This window comes from Elephas maximus, chromosome 1, assembly GCF_024166365.1.
Source record: "Elephas maximus indicus isolate mEleMax1 chromosome 1, mEleMax1 primary haplotype, whole genome shotgun sequence".
Taxonomy (NCBI): Eukaryota; Metazoa; Chordata; class Mammalia; order Proboscidea; family Elephantidae; genus Elephas; species Elephas maximus.
Window position 1 is genome coordinate 28078743 of NC_064819.1, and position 14927 is coordinate 28093669.

Consider the following 14927-nt stretch of genomic DNA (forward strand, 5'->3'; position numbering starts at 1 on the left):
AAAGAAGAGCCAGGAATGGAGTGTGTCCTTTGAACCTGGGATCCCTGTGCTAAGAACCTCCTAGACCCAGGAGACAGACAGAGCTGTCACACAGGAGATGGTGAGAGACAGTGAGAAGCAGCAGCAAGAAATGGCGGCAGCAGAGGCAGAAGAACCAGACCAGCAGGAGACGGTGCAGTAAGCATCCCGGCCCACAGAGCGAGAAAGCTGAGCACCTTTGGGCAGGAAGCTTCCTGGGGTGGCTCCAGGCACTTGTCAGCAGACCTAGGCTTGCCGACCACGGAGCAAGAGAGCTGAGCGCCTTCGGGCCGAGGCTTACTGGCAGAGTGGGGTGCCTCCAAGCACTTATCAGTCAAGTTAAAGAGCTTTGTAACACTTGCCGGAGCAGGGCAGGAGCTGGGGTGACCCAAGTGGCCCAAGGAGTCGAAGGTCAGGGAGAGACTTCCCTGTGGGAACAGTCCAGAAGTTGTTCTACTCTGAAGGATACCTGAGTCATTCCTGATCCTGAATTGTAACCTGTTACTTCCCTAATAAATCCCATAATCATGAGTATTGTCTGTGAGTCCTGTGTAGCCTTTGCAATGAATTCCTGAACCCAGCAGAGAAGCAGAGAATGCTGTGGGAGGGACGGATGGCTGGTTGGTGTTAGAGCTGGTAAAGATGGCGGAGGGTGGAGGCTCCTCTGACCTCTACCTTGTAAGAAGCCGCTTTGGGCTGTTGCTGATAAGGATTCTCCTGCCTTCCCCTCATGAAGTCAGACAGGGAGGTCAGTGCTGCCATCAAGCCATCTTTACACCTGCTAAACTGACCTTTCTCTCTTCTGAAGTAGATCAAGTGTGACAGACAAAAAGGATTCTTGATTCTCTATGAAATTGTACACTCAGCACCCCAGGCATACACACACACCTGACACCCACTTAGCTGTACCCACCCAAACTGCTCCCTCTGCCACTCCATCACCTCCCTGTGGCCCCCACCTCTCTATAAGGATCTTCCAAAGACCTTGCCTCACCCACTAGCTACTCTGTTCCCTAGTTAACAGATAAGAGCCCCTAAAATTCTGTTTTGAGGGATCTGGAAACCCCGGACACACAGAGCAATTTGAGACATAATTTCTCCCTTTACAATTCTTGAAGGAAAAGCTGGAAATAAGCAGTTACAGGATGCATGAAAAAGAGAACACTGCGCTCTTGTAGAGAGAAGCCCCTACCTGTCTTTTGTCAAACTTGCATTCCCAAGGCTGGGCCAGAAGCTCTTGCCCAAGCAGGCTGGGCAACGCAGTAGGTTTTTAGTAGCTCTATATGGGACTAGATAAAGATAAAGATAGCTAAGATAGCGGAGGAATCATCTCTTATGCAAACCTACCCATCTCACTGTTTTCTCCTGGAAAGCGCTCCAGCGGTCTGGGGGCTGAGAAGGTTCCTGTTTACACTCAGCAGGGGAACCTGAAACTGACCAGCATTGCACCTCACCTTCTGAGAAATCAAATGACCCCTTTGTTGAATGAGGGATGACCACACTAACAGGTTCTATGCATTCTTCCAGCCCTGAGGCTATTTCCTCTAAAAGGAAGAGCCCTTTCAATTTGAAAGAAACAGTACAGCATTCTGTAAAGATCCCAGCACTTTGGGTTGCAGCTATTGTGTGGCTTCAGAGAAGAATGATGTTCCCCAAGGAGAGAACTCAGCTTGTAAGAACTGGATTTGGGAGCTCCCGTATGGGCAAGTACCTGCTGAAAACACCTTTGAGAAGCTGGGGAGGCCAGACAGGCTTAGTTCAAATTTCCACTGCCAGGGAGCTGTGAAATCTTGAACAAGTTTCTTTCTCTCTTTGAGACTATTTCCTCATCTGCACCACGGGGATAAAACTACCCACTTTGTTGGCTGTTGCAAATTAAATGAGGTAATGCAGACAGAGCACAACATACAGTGCCTGGAACAATCAAGATCAACAAACACCCCTCCCTTCCTCATAGAAATACCTCCAGGTTCTCCGAATAAGATCTTCTGTACACTTTGTGGTTCACTGACTTGGAAAACCAAGTCCCTGGTGAGGAAGGGGACTTAATTCCAAGAGGTGCGTTGGGATCCGGCAGCAGCAATAGGCGAGGGGCTGGGAAGGGCAGAACAGGGCTGGCACCTGGAGACCATCATCTATGTCCCCGGCCAACCCATTGCTGTCGAGTGGACCCCAACTCATAGCGACCCTATAGGACAGGGTAGAACTGCCCCATAGAGTTTCCAAGGGTGCCTGTAAATTCAAAATGCTGACCTTTTGGTTAGCAGCCGTAGCTCTTAACCACTACACCACCAGGGTTTCCAGCTATATGCAAGGATTCACAGATCAAGGTGCCTCATGAGCAGTATTCCAGCCCCACCCAGGCCCCATCCCAGTCCCCAAGGTCTTATACCTGCGCCTCAAGCACTGATAATCACCAGCTGTGTGACCTGGCTTCTTAAAATAGAAAAAGTTCCTATGGTCCTTTCCACCTTTGTAATTTTATGAGCCTATCTGTTTTAGAGGAAACCCTGGTGGTGTAGTGGTTAAGTGCTATGGCTGCTAACCAAAGGCTCGGCAGTTCAAATTCACCAGGTGCTCCTTGGAAGCTCTATGGGGCAGTTCTACTCTGTCCTACAGGGTCGCTATGAGTCGGAATCGACTCCACGGCACTGGGTTTGGTTTTTTTGGTTTTATCTGTTTTAGAGATAAACGGGTACTTAACTGATGCCCCACCTCCAGGGCTTTGAACCCTTCAGGTTAGAAAACCTGCTGAGTCTGCATTTCCATTCCAAATAGACTGAATCAGAATCTACATTTTAACAAGATCCCCAGCTGATTCTTACACATGCTAAATTTTGAGAACCACTGCTCTATTAGTGGAGCCCTGGTGGGGCAGCGGTTAAGATCTCAGCTGCTAACCAAAAGGTCAGCAGTTCAAATCCACCAGCTGCTCCTTGGAAGCCCTATGGGGCAGTTCTACTCTGTCCTAGAGGGTCGCTGTGAGCCGGAATCACCTCCACGGCAGTGGGTTTGGTTTGGTTTTGGTTAGTGGTTTGGTCCCTGACCAGCAGGATTAGCACTGCCTGTTAGAAATGCATGTTCTTATCAGGGATTTGAACCTGAAGGGACCTGCTGGAAGCCCTGCTGACTTCTCCCTACCCCCTCCTCCAGGACACAAGATGAGGGTAGGGAGAGGGAAGCAAGAGATTCAGAAAGTGGAGGGCAGAGGCAGGGATCCCATTATGCTATTTTATTAGCTTTAATCCGGGCAACAGCAGGACTTTGAAGAAAGAGGCTTTTGTTTAAATTTCATATTTGGCAGGAAGCGCTCCCTGTCTCATTAGAGATTATGAGTCAAAAGCTCTGGTTTCAGTCCTGGCTCTCACATCTAGCTGCACTGGGGCTTTCTTTTCACACTTTTTGGAACTTTTTGACTTTTCCAGGAAGGAAATGTGCCCCAGATGTCAGGCAGTAAAAATGGAAGGTTTTCATCTGCCTTTATGAAAGGGTGTGATTTATTCACAGACTCCTCAAGGAGCAAGAAAGAGCCAAAGGGGGGGATGCCAACCAGTGTCTCTCTTCCAACAAATCAAAGGTTTACCTGGATCCATGAAGCCTCCTCCTTGCATGACAAGAAGCCTTACCGTGTGCAGTGCAAAACATTTTCATTTTCACTGTCTTAGGGAACCCTCACAACTATCTCAGGAGATAGTAAAGACAGAAATTTCACTCTGATTTAGTGATTCAACTAATGTTTACTAAGCACCTACTGTTCACAGCTGAGGAAATGGAGAGATACCTAACTGACCTGTCTAATACCTCACAGCCTGTCGGTGGTAGGACAAGCACTGTACCAGCAGTGTGCTGGTAAACCAGCTCTCAAAAACAAAAAAGCCCTCTTTTACAGTGTCTGCCAATTACTATGGTGTAAATTATCTCACCATGGCTGATTTCAAGCTGCCAACAGTTTTTTAACAACCGGTTCACAAAATTCCTGAATGTATAAAAATTAACTCTCGAAAGTCTCCTCACTAGGGCCAAGTTCTCCTGACTCGTAATTGAGTTTTCTTTTGGCCTCACTTCTCTACCTCCATGCAGGGGAATCAACATTCTGTGAAAGCTTAAAAAGTAACCTTAATAGAAAACTACCTGAAAGATTGCTAACAGGGGCAGGATTTCAGGCATGTTTTATTTTCTCCCACATGAGTATTTTTCCAAATGTCCTATGAGCACATATGACTTCTATAATCAGAAAAGATCTAGGTAATTAAAATCTTTTAGTGAACTTGGTGGGTTGTTTTGCAATGACCTCCCTGCATAATTTCTGTCTTCCTTGTGTTTGGGGGGAGAGAGAGAGAGAGTGTGTGTGTGTGTGTGTGTGTGTGTGTGTGTGTGTGTGTATTTCATAAGAGCTCAAATTCCCTTGCAGAATAGAGCAAATGAACCTAAGTATTCACCTACATCTGGCACAGTCTTACCTGGAGGCTAAATTCATTCCCTCTGGAGTTCAAATTTCACCAGCAACTGAGAAAATACAATTCCCTGACAAGATTCCAAAAGGTCTGCTCTAAAGCATGAAAACCTTCTTTGGGAAAATGGAAACACAGGAATCAGAGAAAGAAATGGACTACAAGTCTAATTGTCTCCATGAACACTTCTCCCTCCTTTGCCATATTGTTGTTAGGTGCCATCAAGTCAGTTCCAATTCATAGTGACTCTATGTACAACAGAAGTGAACACTGCCCAGTCCTGAGCCATCCTCACAATCGTTGTTATGCTTGAGCCCATTCTTAAAGCCACTGTGTCAACCCAACTTATTGAGGGTCTTCCGCTTTTTCCCTGACTCCCTGCTTTACCAAGCATGATGTCTTTCTCCAGGGACTGGTCCCTCCTCATAACATGTCCAAAGTACGTGAGATAAAGTCTCACCATCCTTGCTTCCACAGAGCACTCTGGCTGTATTTCTTCCAAGACAGACTTGTTCGTTCTTCTGGAAGTCCACAGTATAAAGACTAGGAGACCAGAAGAAATGGATGGTGCCCAATTACCGTTTCTGAATGTTTTGATCAAGGACCCAATAGATGGAGCTTGTTCAAAAGTAGAGAAAAACATGGAACAGAATGTCAAATTTTTATTGGAATTCAGACTTACTGGATATATTGAGACTGGAGGAAACCTCGAATCTATTGCCTGGAAACAACTTTTAAGCCTTGAACCAAAACTATCCCATGAACCTCATTTAATAAAGAATAATTGCTGTGAGCACTATGCTCCTTTAAACAATTATCTATATGAGATCAAATGGACAACAGTAACTCTAAAGCACAGATGAGAACTCTAAGAGGCAGAGAGCCTAAGTTAATGGTGGTAAAACAATATGGGTAGAGATAGTGAGAATGGTGACACAATGCGAAGTTTGTAAATGTCTTCGTTATCCAGTGTTGTTATAACAGAAATACCACAGGTGGATGGCTTTAACAAAGAGAAATTTATTTCTTCACAGTAAAGTAGGCTAAAAGTCCAAATTCAGGGTGTCAGCTCCAGGGCAAGGCTGTCTCTCTCTGTCGGCTTTCTCATCAATCTTCCCCCAGACTAGGAACTTCTCCGCGCAGGGACCCCAGGTCCAAAGGATGCACTCCGCTCCCAGCACTGCTTTCTTGGTGGTATGAGGTCCCCCCTCTCTGCTTGCTTCCCTTTCCTTTTATCTTTTGAGAGAGAAAAGGTGGTGCAGGCCACACCCCAGGGGAACTCCCTTTACATTGGATCAGGAATGTGACCTGGTAAGAGTGTGTTACAATCCCATCCTAATCCTCTCTAACATAAAATTGCAATCACAAAATGGAGGACAACCACAGAATACTGGGAATCATGGCCTAACCAAGTTGATATACACACTTTTGGGGGGACATAATTCAATCCAATACAGTAACCATTGTCAATGAACAGTACATGTAAAAATTGTTTGCTCAGTATATTTTCACACACAAAAATTTTTTTTTTGTAAAACCTCATTTGGCCACCAACTGACCTTGCCACCCAGTTGGCTGAGGTCCAAGAAGATGGTTTGAATGAACCCGAAACAACCACCCGTTTTTTTTTCCTGAACGCTGTTCCCTTGAGTGCACAGAGATTTCAAAACTATAGGAGGACGTTTCCACCATCCCACAAAGAGGGCACTCTGCCCTCTCTGTCCCCAAGCTGGGATTCAAGGGGTCTTACCTCAGCGCTGGGATGGAGACCTGGCACCAAGGCTTGGGACAGGCTCCAGGGGCCAGTTCATTTCAGCTGGGCTCCATGGTATTCACTGCTTCTCTCTGGGCGCTCAGTGCACTCTGCACAACTGGGTCTACTCCTACCTGGGGCGGGGGAGGGGTACAAAGGAGAGACTGAGCACCCAAGGCACATTTGTTAATACACCGGAGAGGGTAGGTACACTTGCTCCTCCCACTCCTAGCCCTAGCCACTCCAACTAGAGCACAGACCCTGCCAGAACAGCAACCTTTACCTGAAGGAATCTGCCTCCCTCCCAAAGCCCAAACCAGCCATCTGTTCACCCAGACCCAGTCCTGGCAGCAAGCAATTTCAGAGTGAGTTGCAGACTAAGCAAAGCAAACTCTACCGCAGTCACTGAATCCTTACTACTTGCTATTAAAAAACACACAAAAAAACCCATTGCTGTCGAGTCGATTCCAATTCACAGCAACCCTATAAGACAGAGTAGAACTGCTCCATAGAGTTTCCAAGGAGTGCCTGGTGGATTTGAACTGCTGACCTTTTGGTTAGCAGCCGTAGCTCTTAACCACTTCGCCACCAGGGTTTCCCACTACTGGTTAGAAAAGCAAGGGTAAGAAAACTCCAGTTTCAGCCCCAAGTCTTTTGTTTACATCAGTGATTGGCTTGCAGCCGACTGATGTCAATTAACAAACACATCAAACTTGTTCACATTTCCCCTTTGGCCTATAGTATATTGTTCATAGAATGGTAAGGTGGCACAGTAGTTCGGCTGCTAACCGAAAGATCAGTTTGGTTTGAACCCACTAGCAGCTCTGTGGGAGAAAGATGTGGCAATCTGCTTCCATAAAGATTTACAGCCTTGAAAACCCTACGGGGCAGTTCTACTCTGTTCCATAGGGTCGCTGTGAGTCGGAATTTGACTCGACAGCAATGGGGTTTTATATTGTTTATGCTGTTAAGATGTGAATTCAATTTTTAATTTATTTTGGGGACATTTTTAACTGAGCCTAAATTTTCAAACCATGTGTTATGATAGCTGTTTAGGTAGATATCATTTGTTTTTAAATTAATTTTTGTTTTTTCTAGTGCCAAAGGAATTTATATTTAATTCTAGAAATTTTAGAAAATGTAATTAAGTGGAAAAAGTTACTCGTTCTTTCTCCACCCAAAGATAACTACAGATAACACACCCTTACTGGGTTTTTTGTTATGCATACTTTTTACAAAGATATAATCAAGTTAGTTATGGTTTAAGGAGCCCTGGTGGTACAGTGGTTAAGCGCTCAGCTGTTAAATAAAGGGTCAGCAGTTTGAACCCATCAGCCGCTCCACACAAGAAAGATGTGGCAGTCGGCTCCGTAAAGATCGTTGTGTGCCATCTAGACTAGCCCTGGTGGCGAAATAGTTAAGTGCTCAGCTGCTAACTGCAACGTTGGTGATTCGAACCCACCAGCAGTTCCACAGGAGAAAGACTTGGCAATCTGCTCCTGTAAAGATTACAGCCTAGGAAACCCTATGGGGGCGGTTCTACTCTGTCCTGTAGGGTTGCTACACATCAGAATCGTAGCTTTACGATGCATCAGGAGCATCTTCCCTTGTCATTTAGTGATATTTTGCAGCATCATTTTAATGCCTACATAATATGCCCCTGTATGGCGGAACTCTAAATGGTACCCAGCCCCCAACTTCTGGACATTTAAGTCTTTTCCAAGTTTTTGGCTAATTACAAATAGCGCTTGTAACTAAATCTTTAATTATTTCCTTAAGACTCAGTCTTAGATGTGGAATTCCTAGGTCAAAGAGTATACGGAATTCTCAGGCTTTAGAACAGTCTTGGCATTCTGCCTCTAGGTCTATGGTACCATGTAAACTCCCCCCAGCAATGTGCCCCTTCCTCTCAAGCCCCTCTTTCCCCCAGCAACTCACTACGAGTATGGTTTCTAGTGGAAATACATTTGGAGTTCAAGGAATATGATTTTACATTTTTCATGCTCACTCTCAGCTCAGCCCATGTCTAAGTTAAGATCCATGATGCTAAAATGAGCTTCCCTAATCAAGACTTGGAGTCCCTGGGTGGTACAAACAGTTAAGGAGCTTGGCTGTTAACCAAAAGGATGGAGGTTTGAGTCCACCCAGACGCACCCTGGAAGCAGGGGCGGATTAACCAGTAAGCAGAGTAAGTACCAGCTTGCACTGAGCAACCTAGGCACCACGGGCTTAATTGTATTTACTTGATAATCCGTGGTGAGCAATTTCACACGGGTTTCATCACGTCTTTGCTGTGGTGGGAGACAGGTGAAGCTGTGCACTGCAGATTGGTGGGAAGGCACAATTGGGACTTTGTTCATTAGGTAATCCAGCCCTGCTCAGAAGACACAGCTGGTGATCTGCTCCAGAAAAATCAGCCATTGGAAACTCTATGAAGCACAGTTCTACTCTGACACACATGGGGTCACCATTAGTTAGAATCAACTCGAAGGCAACTGGTTTTGTTTTTTCAATCAAGGCTTGGGGGAGGGAGTGCCTGAGTAAGAATCGGCAAGGAGAAAAAAGTGAGAAACCGAAGGATAAAACGGAATAGAAGATACACAAGGACAGTATCCACGATAAAGGGATGCTGAGACAAAAAGAGAAACCAAAGAGACCTTCAAGAGAAGGTGAATGTTGATAGGAACTAACACCAGATGAAACTGAACCTTAAGTGAGCCATTTGAGAGGATGGAAATGTCAAGGCCTCACAAAGATTCAGGGCAGAACAGGGCAAACAACAAAGGCAGGAGGTGAGATGGGGAAAAATTGCTTGCAGCACCTGGGCACTTTGCTGCTGTCTGTAACTAATGCCAAGGGAACCCCAGGAGCCAGGATCACTGTGGGGAGAGTGGGCCACAGGGAAAGATCTCTATATGCAAACCCAGCTCACATGGCGACCAGCTGGGAGCCTGCCAATCAGGAGCCTTTCTTAGAGAACAGGAGCAAAGTACTCCGCACTTCTTGACAGGAAGAAAGACCTCCCCCTCCATCTCTCTCTAGCCACCTGCCATGCCCTTCATTTTACTCCAGGCTAAACTATCCGTCAGAGATGGATAATTCACCATTTATCATCACCTGCCTTCACAGGCTTAATGGATTTCTGTGATTCTGTAACCCAGTCCAAGACCCTGGGGACCCAAGTCTCACACCATTACCTAGCCGACCAGCCCCTTGCCCACTCGCCCCTATGCAGCCTGCACTCCAACCAGAGCAATGTGCAGACTTAACAAGGGAATGTGGGTTTTCATTAAACTAAAAACCAAACCCATTGCCATCAAGTTGATTCCGCTCATGGTGACCTATGTGTTACAGAGTAGAACTGCTCCATAGGGTTTTCTTGGCTATAATCTTTATGGAAGCAGATCACCAAGCCTTTCTTCCACAGTGCTGTTGGGTGGATTTGAACCACCAACCTTTAGGTTAGTTATTGTTTTTGATACTGCCATCAAGTTTTCAACTCATAGTGACCCCATGTGACAGAGTAGATTGTCCCATAGGGCTTTCTTGGTTGTAAGCTTTGCAGAAGCAGGCTGCCTTTGTGCCACCCAGGGATCTGGGTTTTTATTAGTGCTTTTTAAGGCCTTTTGAAATGGCTTGTAGACCTCCAGTATTACCAAAACAGGCAAGTCATTCAACTTGCCTACCTTGACCCTACCCCACCCACTCATACACTTGGGCCGACCCTGATGGACGCGACTTTGACTTACGGGCAACTCATCCATAAATAAGGGACTGCACTTTGGTGAGTGGCATCTAGCAAGCAGCCATCTAAGATGCATCAGTTGATCTCAACCCACCTGGAGCAAAGGAGAATGAAGAACACCAAAGACACTGGGTAATTATGAGCCCAAGAGACAGTGCCACATAAGTCAGAGACTACATCAGCCTGAGACCAGAAGAACTAGAGGGTGCCTAGCTACAACCAATGGCTGCCCTGACAGGGAACACGACAGAGAATCCCTGATGGAATAGGTGAACAGTGGGATGCAGAACTCAAATTCTCATAAAAAGACCAGACTTAATGGTCTGACTGAGACTAGATTGATCCCGGAGGTCATGGTCCCCAGACCTTCTGTTAGCCCAAGGCTGGAACCATTCTGAAAGCCAACTCTTCACACAGGGATTGGACTGGACTGTGAGATAGAAAATGATAGTGGTGAGGAGTAAGCTTCTTGGCTCTAGTAGACACATGAGCCGTTCCTGTCTGGAAGTGAGACGAGAAGGCAGAAGGGGACAGAGGCTGGCTGAATGGACATGAGGAATACAGGGTGGGGAGGAGTGTGCTGTCTCATTAGGGGGAGAGCAACTAGGAGTACATAGCAAGGTGTATACAAATTTTTGTATAAGAGACTGGCTTGATTGGTAAACTTTCACTTAAAACACACACACACAAAAGATAATCATTATAAATAAGTGGCTGGACGAATCAGATTCTCTTTCAAAAATGCAACTATTAAAAAAAAGACTACAGTTAGCTGTAAGACAGAGCTTAAAGGACAGGTGGTGTCAGCACCATGATAAGTGAACACCAAGCACAAGATCAAATCATGGGGCTGCAGGGGGCCCTGGGGAAGGAGAGGAAGCTGGTCTACATAGAGGAGAACAGGCAGAGGCCCCATGAGAGGCAGGCGGGAACCCACACAGCAACAGTGAGGGCAGATGTTTGGTGACTTTCTAGCAGCTATGAGGCACATCTGTGTGCTCTGTCTTTCACTCCTCTGCACGTTGCCTAAATCTCTTCGATAAGCCTCTTCTTTGGTTGAGTTAGCTTGGGTGGGTCTCTGTTCCTTGGAAACAAACCTGCCCCACTTGCAACAAGCTCTCCTGGACCCTGAGGCTACAGCAACCTTGAAAGGGTAGGGAAATCAGGATAGTAGGAGTAACCAGCTTGGTTCAACACATGCAAATATATGCAAATTAGGGGCCTGAGCCGAGAGGCCTGGCACCATGGGCTGGAGCAGCAGATAACCAGGTTCCTTAGAGCGAGGTAAGAAGAGTAAAAACAGGCCTCAGTCTCTGAAGAGGTTGGTTTAAATCAGCTCTGGGGTCCCAGGTGGCTCTGGCTCCCTGCAGTCTAACAGGACTCAGTGGGTCACACAGGGGCTGTCTATGATGCCGTGTATGCATTGGGGCAGGTGTGGGGGCTTTGGGCATCCAATGTGGCTACTCAGAAGCCTTTTTTTTTTTTTTTAAACTTCCTTCTGAAGTTTGTGGTGGGGTTTTTGACAGAGGAGGCTACTGGATGGGACAGTGTAGATTGCTAATGTGTAGGCTGTACTTGGCAGAAACGTAATAAAGAATAACAAGGTGGTATAAACTGTAAAGAAATATAAAAGACTTTTCTATTTACCGACTTACAGGAGCCCTGGTGGTGCCGTAGTTAAGAGCTCAGCTGCTAACCAAAAGGTTGGCAGTTTAAATCTACCAGCCACTCCTTGGAAACCCTTTGGGGCAGTTCTACTCTGTCCTATAGGATTGTTATGAGCCGGAATCGACTCGAAGGCAACCGGGTTTTGTTTTTCGGTTTTTATTTATTGACTTACACAAACCCCTTCTATCACCCTGTATGGCATTACATGTTCAGCTCCTCAGCTCCTCTCATCCCCATTGTTGTTAGTTGCCATCAAATCGATTCTGACTCATGGCTTCCTCATGTGTACAGAGTAAACTGCTCCATAGGATTTTCAAGGCCATGACCTTTTGGAAGTAGATCACCAGGCCTGTTGCCAAGGCTCCGGGTGGGTTTGAACCACCAGCCTCTCAGCTAGTAGTCAAGTGCTTAGCCATTTGTGCCACTAGCAACTCATCCCTGAGCCACCTGTATTTTCAGGCACTTGCTTACAGTTTTAGTACAGCACCCATGTATCACAGCGCCACTGTAATCTGTGTGGTCCCTGCTCCCTAACCTCCCTCCCTATCCCACAAGGGTCACTGGCCTTGACATCTGAATTTGTGTGTTCTCAACTTTTTCCCCCAAGGCCCAGCCAGCCAAGGTTTTACTCTTTCCTCTTGTCAAAGACTGTTCTCTATGTCTCCCTGCCCTCACTCCTCCATGCACATCCCCCCACCCTACAGCCCCTGGCAGCTCCTCCTCCAACCCCCCTTCTTCTCCCTCAGTCAGACAGAGAAGCATCCAGTAGGCACAGATTCCAAGGAAGGAAGTCGCTCAGTGGAGGCCATCTCAGCCTCATTAACTTGCTCTTGCCTCCAGCAAATGTTCCCTAAAGGTGTACAATGAGTGAGACACTGACCACAGACCCTGAGCTAGGATGTAGGGAGCCCAACAAAGCGAAAGAGCCCAAAGAAGTTCATACACTGTGCCAAGAACATACACTCTAAGAATTTCTCAGTTCTGCCCCTCAAAAAAAAAAACTAAAATTTTTTTCTCAGTTCTGCCCCTCAAGCCAAGACTATTTCTAAAGGGCTCTGTTTGGAGTCAGAGAATGGTTTAGCCTGTCACATGTTCTGGCCACAGGTCCCTGGCTTCGGTGAGCAATGGCCACAAGGCACACAGGAGCCTTAAGGTAAAAGATAACCCCTTTAACCTCAGACACATTAGTCTACATTATCTGAGATGTGCACAATTGTTCCGATTGTGTTTGGATATGGAAGCTAAATTAGCTAAGAGCTTATTATTGATCCTTGTACATAAAACATTCCAGGATCCAGGTCTGTACAAACTTGCTGAACACTGTGGTCAGATGAGAACGTACTGAAACCAAAACGCAATAAGAACTTCTAAAATTGGGAGGCTTCCTAGATAATTTCCACCCTTCCCTCAGAACTCTCAGCCTTCTTGATGGTGCATCTGTGGGGACCAGACCCAACATTATGGGGCTCCTGTCCTAGGCCAAGTTTTAACCATAATCCTTCCTTTACTTTGCTGACTTTAATTTCTTTTAGCAACTATTATATGCCAGGCACTTTATGTACTAAATTATTCCTTTATTCCTCACAGAATACTATGAGATAAGGAGGTTCCTGCATAGGGCAAACGGTTTGCACTCAGCTGGTGACCGAAAGGTTGGTGGTTCAAACCCACCCTGTGGCACCACGGAAGAAAAGGCCTGGCAATCTGCTTCCATAAAGATTGCAGCCAAGAAAACCCCATCGAGCAGTTTTACTCTGCAGTGAATGAGGTAGCCATGAGTTGGGATAGACTCTACGGCACAAGACAACTACAAATGAGGCAAGGAGTATTTTCGGATAAGGAAACGGCGCTTAAGTAAGCAGCCCAGGCTCAAAGCTGGTAAAGGGCTGAGCCAGAAGTCTTGACACTCGCCTGCTTCCCGGATACCTTTCTCCCCTTCAGTGTGAGGCTAAAGCTGGGCCAAAAGATCTCGGGAAAGAGCTAGAATTAAACATGAACTGAGCACTGAATACATGGGTTCTGACAGAAAGAGAAATGGTGTAAGGATTTATTTTCAGAGAACCAGAAAAGGGAAGCTCTTTGGAAGCTCTTCTACTACTGCCTTTGCCATATGCAAAATGCCCAAAGAAGGTGCTCCTAGTCATTTATTTGTGTTGTTGACATGTTCTGTACAGCAAACAGTTACTCATTTTTGATTGTGCCCATGTTAGGTGCCAGTCTGGACACATGGAGAGACACTATTAAAAATCAAAACAATGCACGCACATAATTTCTAAGGTACAATCATACTTGCAAGGCTTATAGTGAACCATAGCAAGTCCAGCTACCCAAATGCAATGGTTCTCAACTCTGTCTATTTCTTGGAGAGTTATCTCAGTGTATCAAAATAGCATGCTTTTATGGCATTTTTTTTCAATGTTAGATATTATTCATTGATTCCCTACTACATTTTTTTAGTGAGTATTTAGCTCTGTTTTACCACCATCCTGCATACCACTTCTCTTTCCCACATCCTCCTAATATAAAAAAAAATACCGCCCTTTTATTAAGTCAACATTTGAAGTTGCATTGTTATGACAAGATAAATCATTGCTTACAACCGAACATTGCTTTTTCCTCATTTCTGGAGCCCATTAGTGCCTCTTTTGTTCATTTGCTTAATTTTCTATGCACCTATCACTAATTCAGGGAGCCCTGGTGGCGAAGTTGGTTAAAGTAATTGACTGCTAACTGAAAGGTCAGCAGTTTGAAACCACCAGTGGCTCCTGGGGAGAAAGATGTGGCAGTCTGCTTCCATAAAGATTACAGCCTTGGAAGCCCTATGGAGCAGCTCTGCTCTGTCCTATAGGGTTGCTATGAGTTGGAATCAACTTGACAGCAATGGGGTATCACTAACTCAGCTCTCAACTTCCCAAGAAAACTATAAAACTCAACATAGTCAAATACCACCCTGTAATCAATCAATTCCCCTTTTTAAAAAATTTCTTGGGGATCTCCTTCTGGAAACTTCTTTTCTTCTACTCCAAGCTGCACAGGTTGCTCTCTGGGCTTAAAGGGAAATCCCATTTCTTCTTATTTCTTGGTTTGCTCCCTAGTGTTAGAGGAGTATGTCCATATCAGTTTCCTGAGGAAGGCTGTGTGGGCAGTAAAATAGTTGAGACTACTCATTATCCCACCCTCGTATTTGATTAATAATTTGTATGGATGTAAATTTTCAGTTGAAAATCATTTCTTCTCAGAATTTTAAAGGTATGCCTCCATTGTTTTCTAGCTTCTAGTGTTGCTGTAGAGA

The 14927-nt window shown here is 45.6% G+C and overlaps 1 protein-coding gene across 9 annotated transcripts in view; it reads right to left on the minus strand.

Annotated features, from left to right (window-relative positions):
- The window catches only part of ST6GAL1 (ST6 beta-galactoside alpha-2,6-sialyltransferase 1), a 159194-nt gene that overhangs the window by 116450 nt on the left and 27817 nt on the right, over nucleotides 1–14927 (minus strand). For 4 of the 9 annotated variants that reach the window (XM_049880664.1, XM_049880561.1, XM_049880553.1 and 1 more), the window contains exon 2: nucleotides 6220–6356. The exons of 1 other annotated variant lie outside the window; for it this stretch is intronic. The gene's annotated coding sequence lies outside the window, so the exon portion shown is untranslated. Of the gene's footprint in view, nucleotides 1–6219; nucleotides 6357–9971; nucleotides 10062–14927 lie in introns of all 9 variants that reach the window. 4 more of the 9 variants (XM_049880589.1, XM_049880580.1, XM_049880599.1 and 1 more) reach the window with 2 other exon arrangements.